General features: G+C 50.8%; 1 long non-coding RNA gene and 1 other non-coding gene across 2 annotated transcripts; one reads left to right on the forward strand and one right to left on the reverse strand.

Annotated features, from left to right (window-relative positions):
* Window positions 1–5,876: 5,876 nt before the first annotated feature.
* Window positions 5,877–9,064, reverse strand: LOC130120496 (uncharacterized). Its single transcript, XR_008810976.1, has 3 exons — window positions 8,969–9,064; window positions 7,673–7,837; window positions 5,877–6,407 (listed from the first exon to the last, which is right to left on the reverse strand). It is a non-coding gene; the product is annotated as an uncharacterized LOC130120496 (long non-coding RNA).
* On the forward strand, window positions 8,037–8,142 carry LOC130121351 (U6 spliceosomal RNA). Its single transcript, XR_008811059.1, has one exon. It is a non-coding gene; the product is annotated as a U6 spliceosomal RNA (small nuclear RNA).
* Window positions 9,065–11,767: the final 2,703 nt, after the last annotated feature.

An 11,767-nucleotide genomic window follows, 5' to 3' on the forward strand; every position in this document is an offset into this window, starting at 1 on the left:
CAGCAGAGACCAGCTGAGGGCCGTTGTCAGTGGTGATGGTCTTTGGGAGGCCCCAGCGAGAGAAAAGAGAGTCCAGGAAGTCGATGATGATCTGTGAGGTCACAGTGCCGGAAGTGGTGAGTTCAGGCCATTTTGAGTGTAGATCGTAGGCGACCACCATGAAGCGTTGGTGGTGGGGAACTCCATGGATCTCACCACAAATGTCCAACTGCAGGTGTTCCAAGGGCTGAGAGGGCCAGGCGAGAGGTTGCAGGGGTGGGGGAGCCTGGTGGCCAGTGTTGCCACTCACAAGGCAGGCAGAACAGTCCTTCACCAGAGCCTCAATATCTCTGTCTATCCCCGGCCACCACACCAGGTCTCGGCAGCGCTGTTTCAGTTTCACAATGCCCAGGTGGCCTTCATGCGCCGTATTCAAAACACGTGCACGGAGAGCAGCTGGGACCACTGTGCAAAACCCACGTGCCACGCAGGGGTCCTTCCAGCAGGAGAGCTCCTGTCTGACTCGGGCGAACGCAGCCAGCTCCTCTGGGACCTTGTGAGGCCAGCCGTTCTGGATGTAGATGCGGAGCTGGGAGAGGGCAGGGTACTGTTCGGAGGCTGCCCTCAGCTCCTGCAGAGAGACAGTGGCCTGGAGGGGTGTGTGTAGCATTTGGACAATGTCCTTTTCCACACAGTCAGTGTCCGTCTGTGGAGCTGGGGTGGAGACAGAGTGAGAGAGCAGGTCGGCAACAACATTGTCTCTGCCTGGGGTGAACTGCAGGCTGAAGTTGTACTGGCGGAGGCGGTCAGACCAGCGGTGCAGCCTCAGGGGTTTGTGGCCTGTCCCAGATGTGGACAGCAGCGCTGTCAGGGCCTGGTGATCTGTCCTGAGGGTGAAGGAGCGGCCATAGAGGTAGAGGTGCCACCTTTCACAAGCCCAGATACAGGCTAACGCCTCACGCTCACCCACGGAGTACCGCTGCTCAGTCAGGTTGAGGGCACGGGAGGCGAAGGTGATGGGATTCTCCACACCGTTCTGGGTTTGAGACAGCACAGCCCCTATCGCTGTGGCTGATGCGTCACAGGTCACAAAGGTGGAGCTGGAGATGTCGAAGTGAGCCAACACTGGTGGTGAAGTCAGTTGAGTCTTGAGATCACGCACAGCGTCACTGCATGCCTTTGACCACACCCATGGCTTGTCTTTACGCAGCAGCTGGCGCAGGGGGGCTGTGGTCGCAGAGTACTGGGGAAGAAACCTCAGGTAGTAACTTGTCATACACAGGAAGGAGGCAACCTGGGCGGCCAAGCTGGGCTCAGGGATGGCCTGAATGTCGTCCACGTTGGATTGTAGTGGAGTTACACCGCTCGCTGACAGCCGGAACCCCACGAACTCGATGGCTGGCACAGAAAGGACACATTTCTCAGCATTGAGAGTTAGCTTGTGCTTGGACAGGGCTGCGAAGACCATGTTGAGGCGCTTGTCGTGGATTTCACTGGTGGGCCCGTGTACCACTATATCGTCCAGATAAATGGCCACGCCCAGTATGCCAGCCAGCACGGAGACCATGATTTTCTGGAAGCAGCTAGGGGCGGAGCTGAGACCGAAAGGCATCCTGGTGTAGCGAAACACTCCTGCATGTGTCACAAAGGCTGTGAGGTTTCGGCTGCTGGGGTGGAGGGGCACCTGTAAGTACCCCTGTCTGAGGTCGAGCTTGGAGAACACCTCAGAGCCATAGAACTGAGCAGTGAGTTCTTCTGAGGTGGGCAGTGGATACTTATCCGGGACCACTGCCTTATTTACTGCACGTAGATCGACGCAGACATGCAGGCCCCCCGACTTCTTCTTAGCCACCACGAGGTTTGAGACCCAAGGTGACGCGTCCACCGGTTCAATGATGCCAGCTTCCAGCAGTTGTTGCAGCTCGGCGGAGACCCCATCACGGAGAGCCAACGGGATGCGGCGCAGTCGTTGGATGACAGATTTCACAGCAGGGTTGAGGAGAGGTTGATGGGTGAAGGCGGAGAGGCAGCCCAGCCCCATAAACAGCGATGGCCACTTCTGCTGCCAAGGTGTGGCAACAGTCAGGATTGCTGCCCCCCTTGTGTCTAAGAGGGAGAACCCCAGAGCGGAGAACAGGTCCAGGCCCATCAGGTTGGCCCCACGGCGTGCCACATGAAAAACTGCATTGGGCACCAGCTTGGTTCCATAGCGGACAGTCACTTGGAGAGAGCCAACCAGATCGATTTTGGAGTCACCATACCCACAGAGGACAGCTGAGGGTGCGGACAGTGGCAGTGAACCGAAAAATTGACTGTAGGTATCAACATTCTGGAGAGACACACCTGCACCGGTGTCCAACAGCAGGGGGATGCACACATCATTAATGTTGACTGTGCATGATTTGAATGACACTGGCCCAGAGCTCACCATGTGAATGACGATGGTTGGAGACTGGGTGGTGTGGCCCTCTGACCCAGCCGGGGAAGATCGACAGACGTTGGCAAAGTGATTGTGCTTACCGCAGCTACGGCATGTCTGGCCACGGGCAGGGCAGTTCTGAGCCCTTGAAACATGAGACCGAGACCCACAGTTACCACAGGACTGTTGAGGGCGGGGCCGAGAACGCCGTCGTTGCAGTTGCAAAACGTCCCCAGTGGAGTCGGCGCCCGCCTCGCTCTGGCTGGGTTGGGACCCGAGGAGCAGCCGTGAGTAGAGGGAGGAGTCGTTGGCAGCTTGACTGGAGGTGGCCACTTGCTGTGTATTTAGCACAGCAGCACACTCAGCTGCTCCCTCAACCTGTAGTGCGATGGTAATTGCTCTGGACAGCAGCAGATCGTCTTTTTCCAGCAGGAGAGTCTCACGCACCTTTGCGTTGTTGGTGTGTTCGATTAGCTGGTCGCGAACCATCTCGTCCTGAAGCGCGCCAAACTTGCATGAGCTAGCTAGCCCTCGCAAATTAGCTACATACTGCCGCACAGACTCACCAGGCAGTTGGTGTCGCTGACGGAATATAAATCGCCGAAGGAGGGCACTCTGTGGAGCAGCGAAATGGGTGCTCGTAAGTCCCACAGCTTCGTCAAAGTTTGTGACGTTCCCCAGAGTCCCTAGCACACGATGACCCTCTGCTCCCAAGCAGTGTAGCAACAGAGCCGTCTCCCTAGCCTGGCTAACGTCGTCGAGCCCTGAGGCGATGATGTAATTTTCAAAACTATGTAGCCAGCGAGTCCATGGTACCGGAGGCTCGCCAGGTAATGCCAGGAAGGGGACAGGTGGTGGGAGAGAGATATCAGCCATCCTCGTCGCCAATATTGTATTTAGAAATCACGTCAGGACACAGCGCTGTCGCTCGACAACCTCTCCGTGGCATTCTTTATTTAGACTGACACAGCATCACAGGCAGACCCGATCAAACAACCCAGAGCCCGCAGGCATCACCAATCGATCCCAGCACAATAGAACAGCACCAAATCAAATGCAGCACTGTCGATGTGTGCAGACATAACAGTGTCCTGCTGCAGGAGATGGGTGTTCTTCAAAGTTTGCAAGAGATGGATTTGAGGATCTACGAAATTTTGACAGATCTGTTAAGCTTCATGAAAAATCAAAGGAGCATGTCAGTGCAGCCGTGCAATCAAGTCTGTTGGGAAATGTGAGGCTTGATACTCGCAAAGCATAACGACACCGTCCGGACAAACCGTGACATTCTGAAAAGGATGATTGATTCGGTGTCATTATTGGGTCGTCGGGAGCAGCATTTAGGGGGCATGAAACTACAGTGAGACAGTAGAAGTGTTTTCCCGATGTTCTGGCTGCTCATTTGAAATCATCCACTGTGTTTTGTGGGATTTCTAAGACCATACAAAATGATCTGATTGAAGCCATTGCTGCTACCGTTCAAGAGATAAAAAGTGAGATTGCCGCTGCGTCTTTTTTTCTTTTTTTTTAGTTGCGTCACCAAAAATTTGGGTCAGCAGTCGCCACTATGTAGCTTATGTAATAGTGTCTGTGTATCCGTATCTGAATGTATACATGTTGATGTTCACATTTTGATATACGGGCTTTGGCAACCAGTGGTGGATCTAGAGATTTTTTCCTGGGGTGGCAAGACTGTGTCCCAGAGGTGGCAGCTGCCACCCCTTGCCACCCTGTAGATCCGCGCCTGTGAGGGGGGGGGATTCTAAATCGGCGACTTCTGTTTGAGATGAGTTTGGTGCGGGTCTCATTGACCTTCACCATGCATGTACTTAAAATATACTTTAAAAACATATGATCTGATTTATAAATGGGGTGGCAACAGGGGTGGCAAGACTGTGTCCCAGAGGTGGCAGCTGCCACCCCTGCCACCCCGTAGATCCGCCCCTGTTGGCAACAAGTTCCCTAAAATATGACAATGCAAAATATAACTAAATAACTAGACCACCAAGAGTGCCGTTTTTGGGTTTGTTTTGTTTGCCTGGCTCTGAGGCAAACAAAACAAAACATATTGACACGTATTTGTTTGAGGAGATTCATGCGAGAAGTTTTCTGGGGTGGTGTGCTCATCCCGCAACGATAACATAGCCTTGACGTACATACATAAAGGATTCTGATTCTGATACATACATGTTCACTGTGATGGATTACCTATTTAAAATCAAATTTCAAGTCTCTGCAAGTTGACTTACATGCTGTGCTGAAATGGATGGAAAGCAATGGCTTCCTGCAGGGTACAATAAACGCGTGAAAAATATTGTAACGTGCACAGATAAGAAGACACGTTGGCCCTTGGCTAATGGGTCGGACCCTTTAGTCGACTGGTTAACGTAGTCGCCCGCGGTGCGGAATGACACGAGTTTGCGCCCCGGCTGTGACGGTCCGGCCGGGGACGCCCTACTTTAAGGAAGGGGGCAATGTAACCATCACGGATAAATAGGCCCGGTAGCCCTTGGATAAGGGGTCCGACCCTTCCGTCCACTGGTTAACGTTGTCGCTTGCGGTGTGGGAGATACGTGTTGGCGTCCCGGCTGCGGTGGTTCCTGCGGTTGGCCCTCCGAATTTGCTACAATATGAAATATTATGCTGTTGGAAAATGGTCGTGAGTAACGCAAAGTATGCTATATATTTCTAATAAAGGGGATTAAAACATACAGAAACACAGGCACTGACCTTTAAAATGTGCGCTTCAACAGTACATGTTAACTGTCCGGTGATGGTTTACAAATCGTTTTGCTGTGCTAGTAAAAATCATGTATTTTCTCTATGCCTCTAACACTCACCCCCATTATTTTTAGAAATTGTAGCAATAAAAGTATATCAAAATTAAACTACAAGCGTACACTATTGGTGCTTAATATATGTATTTATATTTTATTTATTTACTTGTTTCAATGTGAAATAGCCTATTACATTTTCATGTTTCTTGCAGCACCACCACCACCCTCCCATTACAATTCTTTCATACCCCACTAGAGAGCAGCGCTCAGGGTCTCTGCCATGATCTCCCCACACCTCCTCCACACCCCACCCATTCTCTGGCTCTCGGTAAATCACGTGGTTCACCAGAAGCAAGGGAGTATTTTTGTCAAGCTCTAATGCGTTTATGGAAGTACCGTTTCCGGTTACGGAGTATTGCTTTCCAAAATAAAAGCATACGATTTAAAGTCCTTTTAACAATGGCATTTATGCTCAGGAAACATCAAAGATCACGAAGAAACCCATTGTTTGCATTATATAGAAGTTGTTAAAATGTGGCACCGATACAGTCAGAGGAGTGTGCAATTCTTCACCAGATATATCCAGTCAACTATTATATCTGACCCAGATTTAAAATAGTTGGATAATGGGTTCGTGCTTTGCTTCACAGATGGAGACCATAAACCGAGTCAAGTCAATTTATTTGTGTTGCCCAAATTCACAATGTAGTCCCAAATGGCTTTGGAATCAGTACAAGATACAACAGTATACGACATCGTTGGACCCTAATGCAGCTCGTCAGCAGTCTGAACTAGCCAAAAAGGATTTTATTGACCTTTTCAGCTTTTTAAATACTTGTGTGAAAGTGTTTTTATTTCCGGTCCTATTCCGGCACTGGCCCGTGGAGCAGGGCGCTTCAGCAGAATCCTCAGCCTGCTCACAATGTTGGTTTTATTGACAATTTTAATCTGTTTTGGGATCATCTCTCCTTCTTCAAAACCGTCGGAGTCCACCCAAACAGGCTGGGTAGCTGGTTGCTAGCGGCCACCCTGCAGCACGCCGTACAGTCTTCTCCACGTGACTGACAGTTTACGTCCCACGCTTCCCTCCCGGAGCCTCCGCGTGGTGTCACCCGACGGTACTCTTCCGCCCACTGGCTTCCTCCACAGGCCTCATCTGTCATTGACCCTCTCACCGGGAGTTTCCCCCATACATGCTATCATTAGGCACCGTGCCTCTCATCCACACGATGTATCTAATAGGAGAAACAACAACAACCGAATATCTGGAGGAAATATATGCAATCTGCGTCTTATTTGCTGTACTCCCGTTGGTTTTAACTCTGCTTTGACACCAAACAATGTTGGCCTCTTGAATGTCAGCTCTCTTGGTAATAAGACCTTTATCATTAATGATTTTATTGTTTCTAATAATCTGGACTTTTTGTGATTACTGAGACATGGCTGTCCCCAGGGGAAACTGTTCCCCTGATTGAGGCTAGGCCCCCTGATTTTGCATATTCCCAGGCCCCCTGAAAAAGGGTGTGGCCTAGCTGGGGTTTTTTTTGGGTTTTTAAAAAAAATATAAGTTAGGTCTTAAGTGCCATCCTATTACATTTGGTAATTTCACCTCCTTTGCAGTTGTATGTTTTTTAATCACTGGCCCTCCCCCTTTACTTTGCATCTTAATCTATAGGCCATCTAATTCAGTTAGTTTTATTTCTGAGTTTTCTGACCTATCTATTGTCATGCCAAAATATGACAGGGTGCTTATTCTTGGTGATTTTAATATTTATGTGTGTTGTCCTTCCCATTCCCTGACTTCACTTCTTCTTTTTTTGGGGGGGGGGGATCTTATTGACTCTTTTAACCTAATTCAATCTGTTAAAGGGGCCACACATTCCATAGGTCACATTTTTGACCTTGTACTCTCATCTGGTTTCTCTCTCAAGTGATCTGGTGGATATGCTTGTAACTGACCATAAAACTGTTGTTTTAAGGTTCCACCAAAACTCACTGTTACTAGTCATTATCCTAAAACATGCTCTCAGATTCTCAACAATGGCTCTGCAGTTAAATTCTGCGATGCTTTTAATTCATCCTTTAATTCCTCTATACCCCCCCCAATCCAGATGCACTGTTAAATTCATTCAATCAGAGCCTATCCATCCTTGACCAAGTTGCACTATTCAAAACTAGTAAACAAAAATCAAATAACCTCCCCTGGCTGAACGATCACACTCACGCCCTTAGAAGACTAAAGAAAATCAGAACAATAATGGAAGATCGAGTAGTGGAATAAATCCAAATTAGTACATAACACTCTTAAAAACCAAATGTTAATTTAGACAGTTAAGGCTGCAAAATCAGCGTATGTACATACATTATTGTAGCGCAAAGCCATCCATTCGTATGTGGTTTGCAAAAAAACGTTTTGGTAGACACGGGATTCGAAGCGGGGACAGCCGACATACATTGCGTTAACTATGTTACTATTTATAGCAACGATCGCTCCACATACCCGCGATTTCCTCTTCTCGAAGGGTGGTGTCCTTGCTACTTGTTGCTGTGTGGTCTGCCTTCTCGTTCTTCGGCGCGGGAGTGGCTTTATCCAATCATCGTGTCTCCTCACTACCACACACCAATCCTGGTTGACTGACGCAAAAGCTCCCAGAGTTCCACGCTGCTATTGCTCGCAAATAAAGTGTTACACCAAGTAAGTTTAGAATCATTACAAACTTTTTTAAACCAATCGAACTCACACGGCTCTTACTATTTGTTGCCTCTATGGTGTTTCCAAAAAGCTGTAAATAGATATATACCGTTACGGCTATTCTTGTCGCGGTAGTCCCCTATATATAACTAACGCGATAATAGTTGAGGTTGTATTGCTTCGGCAATACATATACTAAAATTGGAACGATACAGAGAAGATTAGCATGGCCCCTGCGCAAGGATGACACGCAAATTCGTGAAGCGTTCCTTATTTTATGTCTAAAACAATTTTTCATACTTACAGTATTTGATTTATCGGTGTAATTAAAGACATATAGTGGTGCATGATGTGATAAAGTACTCTAGTGGTGGGATGGGTACCCTGTACGATGTAATCTCATACGGTAGAAATACATTTGAAAAGTGAAAACTGAATGCCTTTTTCCCTTAACGATCATGGGGAGATCTGCCCCAAGTAAACCTAAGATTTTGATTGTTGGGATTTTGATGACTGCTGGGATAGGCTCCAGCATCCCCGCGACCCTGACAGCAGGATAAGTGGTTTGTATAATGTATGTGTGTGTGTGTGTGTGTGTGTGTGTGTGTGTGTGTGTGTGTGTGTGTGTGTGTGTGTGTGTGTGTGTGTGTGTGTGTGTGTGAAACAAATATAACGTCCATTTACTGCCTTTCACCTGATTAAATCATGCCAGGTTAGTGAGGAATAGCCAATGTAAATCATGTAATTAAACGAGACTGTAAAGAGAAAACCGTCACAAAGTTCTAAATTGAAAATTTATCAGATTACGATCGCAACTATTTATGACCAAACGGGGATTCTTACGCGGATCTCGAGCTGAGCGAAAATGATCTGCAGGTAAAAATCAGAAGAATTTCCGGTACCAACGTCACTTATCAATGTTTATTGCCGCTCAAACGGTCTTCATTATTGTAACGGGGGAGCCGGCGACCAGGAACAGCCGCATCCGGGACGCGCCACGGGCGACTACGTTAGCCGGGCGACTACGTTAGCCATCTTTCGCACCACGGGCGACTACGTTAGCCAGTCGACTAAAGGGTCCACCCTGTCAGCAAGTCTACTTACCCGTGTTCGTTACATTATCCCCCCCCCCTATTAAGTTTAGAAATCACGTAAGGACACAGCGCTGTCGCTCGACACAACCTCTCCGTGGCATTCTTTATTTAGACTGACACAGCATCAAAGGCAGACCCGATCAAACAACCCAGAGCCCGCAGGCATCACCAATCGATCCCAGCACAATAGAACAGCACCAAATCAAATGCAGCACTGTCGATGTGTGCATACATAACATTCCCCCCCCCCCCGGCAGGATTTCAAACATGAAAGGTTGACACAAAGTCCTCTAGGTGGCCAGGGCGTAAACGTGTGCGAACAGGTCGCGGGGCGGCCTGAGGCTGGGCAGGCCGAGGTGGGGAGGGAGATGGCAGGGGAAGCTGAGGCCCAGGAATGTCTGGGGCCCGTGTAGGAGCTGCATGAAGCCCCGGGGCGTCTCGCCATGCTGAGGGAATGGCTATGGTTGTGTCACCAGCTGTGTGTGGCGGAGCTGACACCTTCCGTAGACGACTGGAGTGCCACCGAGTGCCATCGCTGAGGAGGTAAGTGGCTGGGCCCAGCTGACGGGTGACTTGGAGAGGAGAGGACCAGTATGAAGCCATTTTATTGTCCCTGTGGGGCCTGCGGACCCTGACCCAGTCTGACACATTGATGTCTGGCACCCTGGTTCGTTTTGACTGGTCAAACCGTTGCTTCATCCGCGTCTGCTGACGAGTGACTGAGGCTCTGACCCCAGAGGGAGGTGCCTGAGGTGTGGAGGGGCGGAGCCTGTCAAGGGGCATGCACAGTTCCCGGCCTAGCATGAGAGAGGCTGGGGAGACGCCTGTGGTCGAGTGCTGTGTGGCCCGATAGTGTAGCAGAGTGTGACGGATGGCCTGCGTGAAAGAGCACCCTTGGGCCATGTGTGCTCTGAGGCCGTTCTTCAGTGACTGGTGAAAACGTTCAACGCCGCCATTGGCCTGGGGGTGGTAGTACGCAGTGCGTATATGACGGATGCCCTTGCTTTCGAGATAAGCAGTGAACTCAGCAGAGACCAGCTGAGGGCCGTTGTCAGTGGTGATGGCCTTTGGGAGGCCCCAGCGAGAGAAAAGAGAGTCCAGGAAGTCGATGATGATCTGTGAGGTCACAGTGCCGGAAGTGGTGAGTTCAGGCCATTTTGAGTGTAGATCGTAGGCGACCACCATGAAGCGTTGGTGGTGGGGAACTCCATGGATCTCACCACAAATGTCCAACTGCAGGTGTTCCCAGGGCTGAGAGGGCCAGGCGAGAGGTTGCAGGGGTGGGGGAGCCTGGTGGCCGGTCTTGCCACTCACAAGGCAGGCAGAACAGTCCTTCACCAGAGCCTCAATATCTCTGTCTATCCCCGGCCACCACACCAGGTCTCGGCAGCGCTGTTTCAGTTTCACAATGCCCAGGTGGCCTTCATGCGCCGTATTCAAAACACGTGCACGGAGAGCAGCTGGGACCACTGTGCAAAACCCACGTGCCACGCAGGTGTCGTTCCAGCAGGAGAGCTCCTGTCTGACTCGGGCGAACGCAGCCAGCTCCTCTGGGACCTTGTGAGGCCAGCCGTTCTGGATGTAGGTGCGGAGCTGGGAGAGGACAGGGTCCTGTTCGGAGGCTGCCCTCAGCTCCTGCAGAGAGACAGTGGCCTGGAGGGGTGTGTGTAGCATTTATACAATGTCCTTTTCCACACAGTCAGTGTCCGTCTGTGGAGCTGGGGTGGAGACAGAGCGAGAGAGCAGGTCGGCGACAACATTGTCTCTGCCTGGGGTGAACTGCAGGCTGAAGTTGTACTGGCGGAGGCGGTCAGACCAGCGGTGCAGCCTCAGGGGTTTGTGGCCTGTCCCAGATGTGGACAGCAGCGCTGTCAGGGCCTGGTGATCTGTCCTGAGGGTGAAGGAGCGGCCATAGAGGTAGAGGTGCCACCTTTCACAAGCCCAGATACAGGCTAACGCCTCACGCTCACCCACGGAGTACCGCTGCTCGGTCAGGTTGAGGGCACGGGAGGCGAAGGCAATGGGCTTCTCCACACCGTTCTGGGTTTGAGACAGCACGGCCCCTATCGCTGTGGCTGATGCGTCACAGGTCACAAAGGTGGAGCTGGAGATGTTGAAGTGAGCCAACACTGGTGGTGAAGTCAGTTGAGTCTTGAGATCACGCACAGCGTCACTGCATGCCTTTGACCACACCCATGGCTCGTCCTTATGCAGCAGCTGGCGCAGGGGGGCTGTGGTCACAGAGTACTGGGGAAGAAACCTCAGGTAGTAACTTGTCATACCCAGGATGGAGGCGACCTGGGCGGCCGAGCTGGGCTCAGGGATGGCCTGAATGGCGTCCACGTTGGATTGTAGTGGAGTTACACCGCTCGCTGACAGCCGGAACCCCACGAAGTCGATGGCTGGCACAGAGAGGACACATTTCTCAGCATTGAGAGTTAGCTTGTGCTTGGACAGGGCTGCGAAGACCATGTTAAGGCGCTTGTCGTGGATTTCACTGGTGGGCCCGTGTACCACTATATCGTCCAGATAAATGGCCACGCCCAGTATGCCAGCCAGCACGGAGACCATGATTTTCTGGAAGCAGCTAGGGGCGGAGCTGAGACCGAAAGGCATCCTGGTGTAGCGAAACACTCCTGCATGTGTCACAAAGGCTGTGAGGTTTCGGCTGCTGGGGTGGAGGGGCACCTGTAAGTACCCCTGTCTGAGGTCGAGCTTGGAGAACACCTCAGAGCCATAGAACTGAGCAGTGAGTTCTTCTGAGGTGGGCAGTGGATACTTATCCGGGACCACTGCCTTATTTACTGCA

This window comes from Lampris incognitus, chromosome 11 (assembly GCF_029633865.1).
Source record: "Lampris incognitus isolate fLamInc1 chromosome 11, fLamInc1.hap2, whole genome shotgun sequence".
In the NCBI taxonomy this organism is placed as follows: domain Eukaryota; kingdom Metazoa; phylum Chordata; class Actinopteri; order Lampriformes; family Lampridae; genus Lampris; species Lampris incognitus.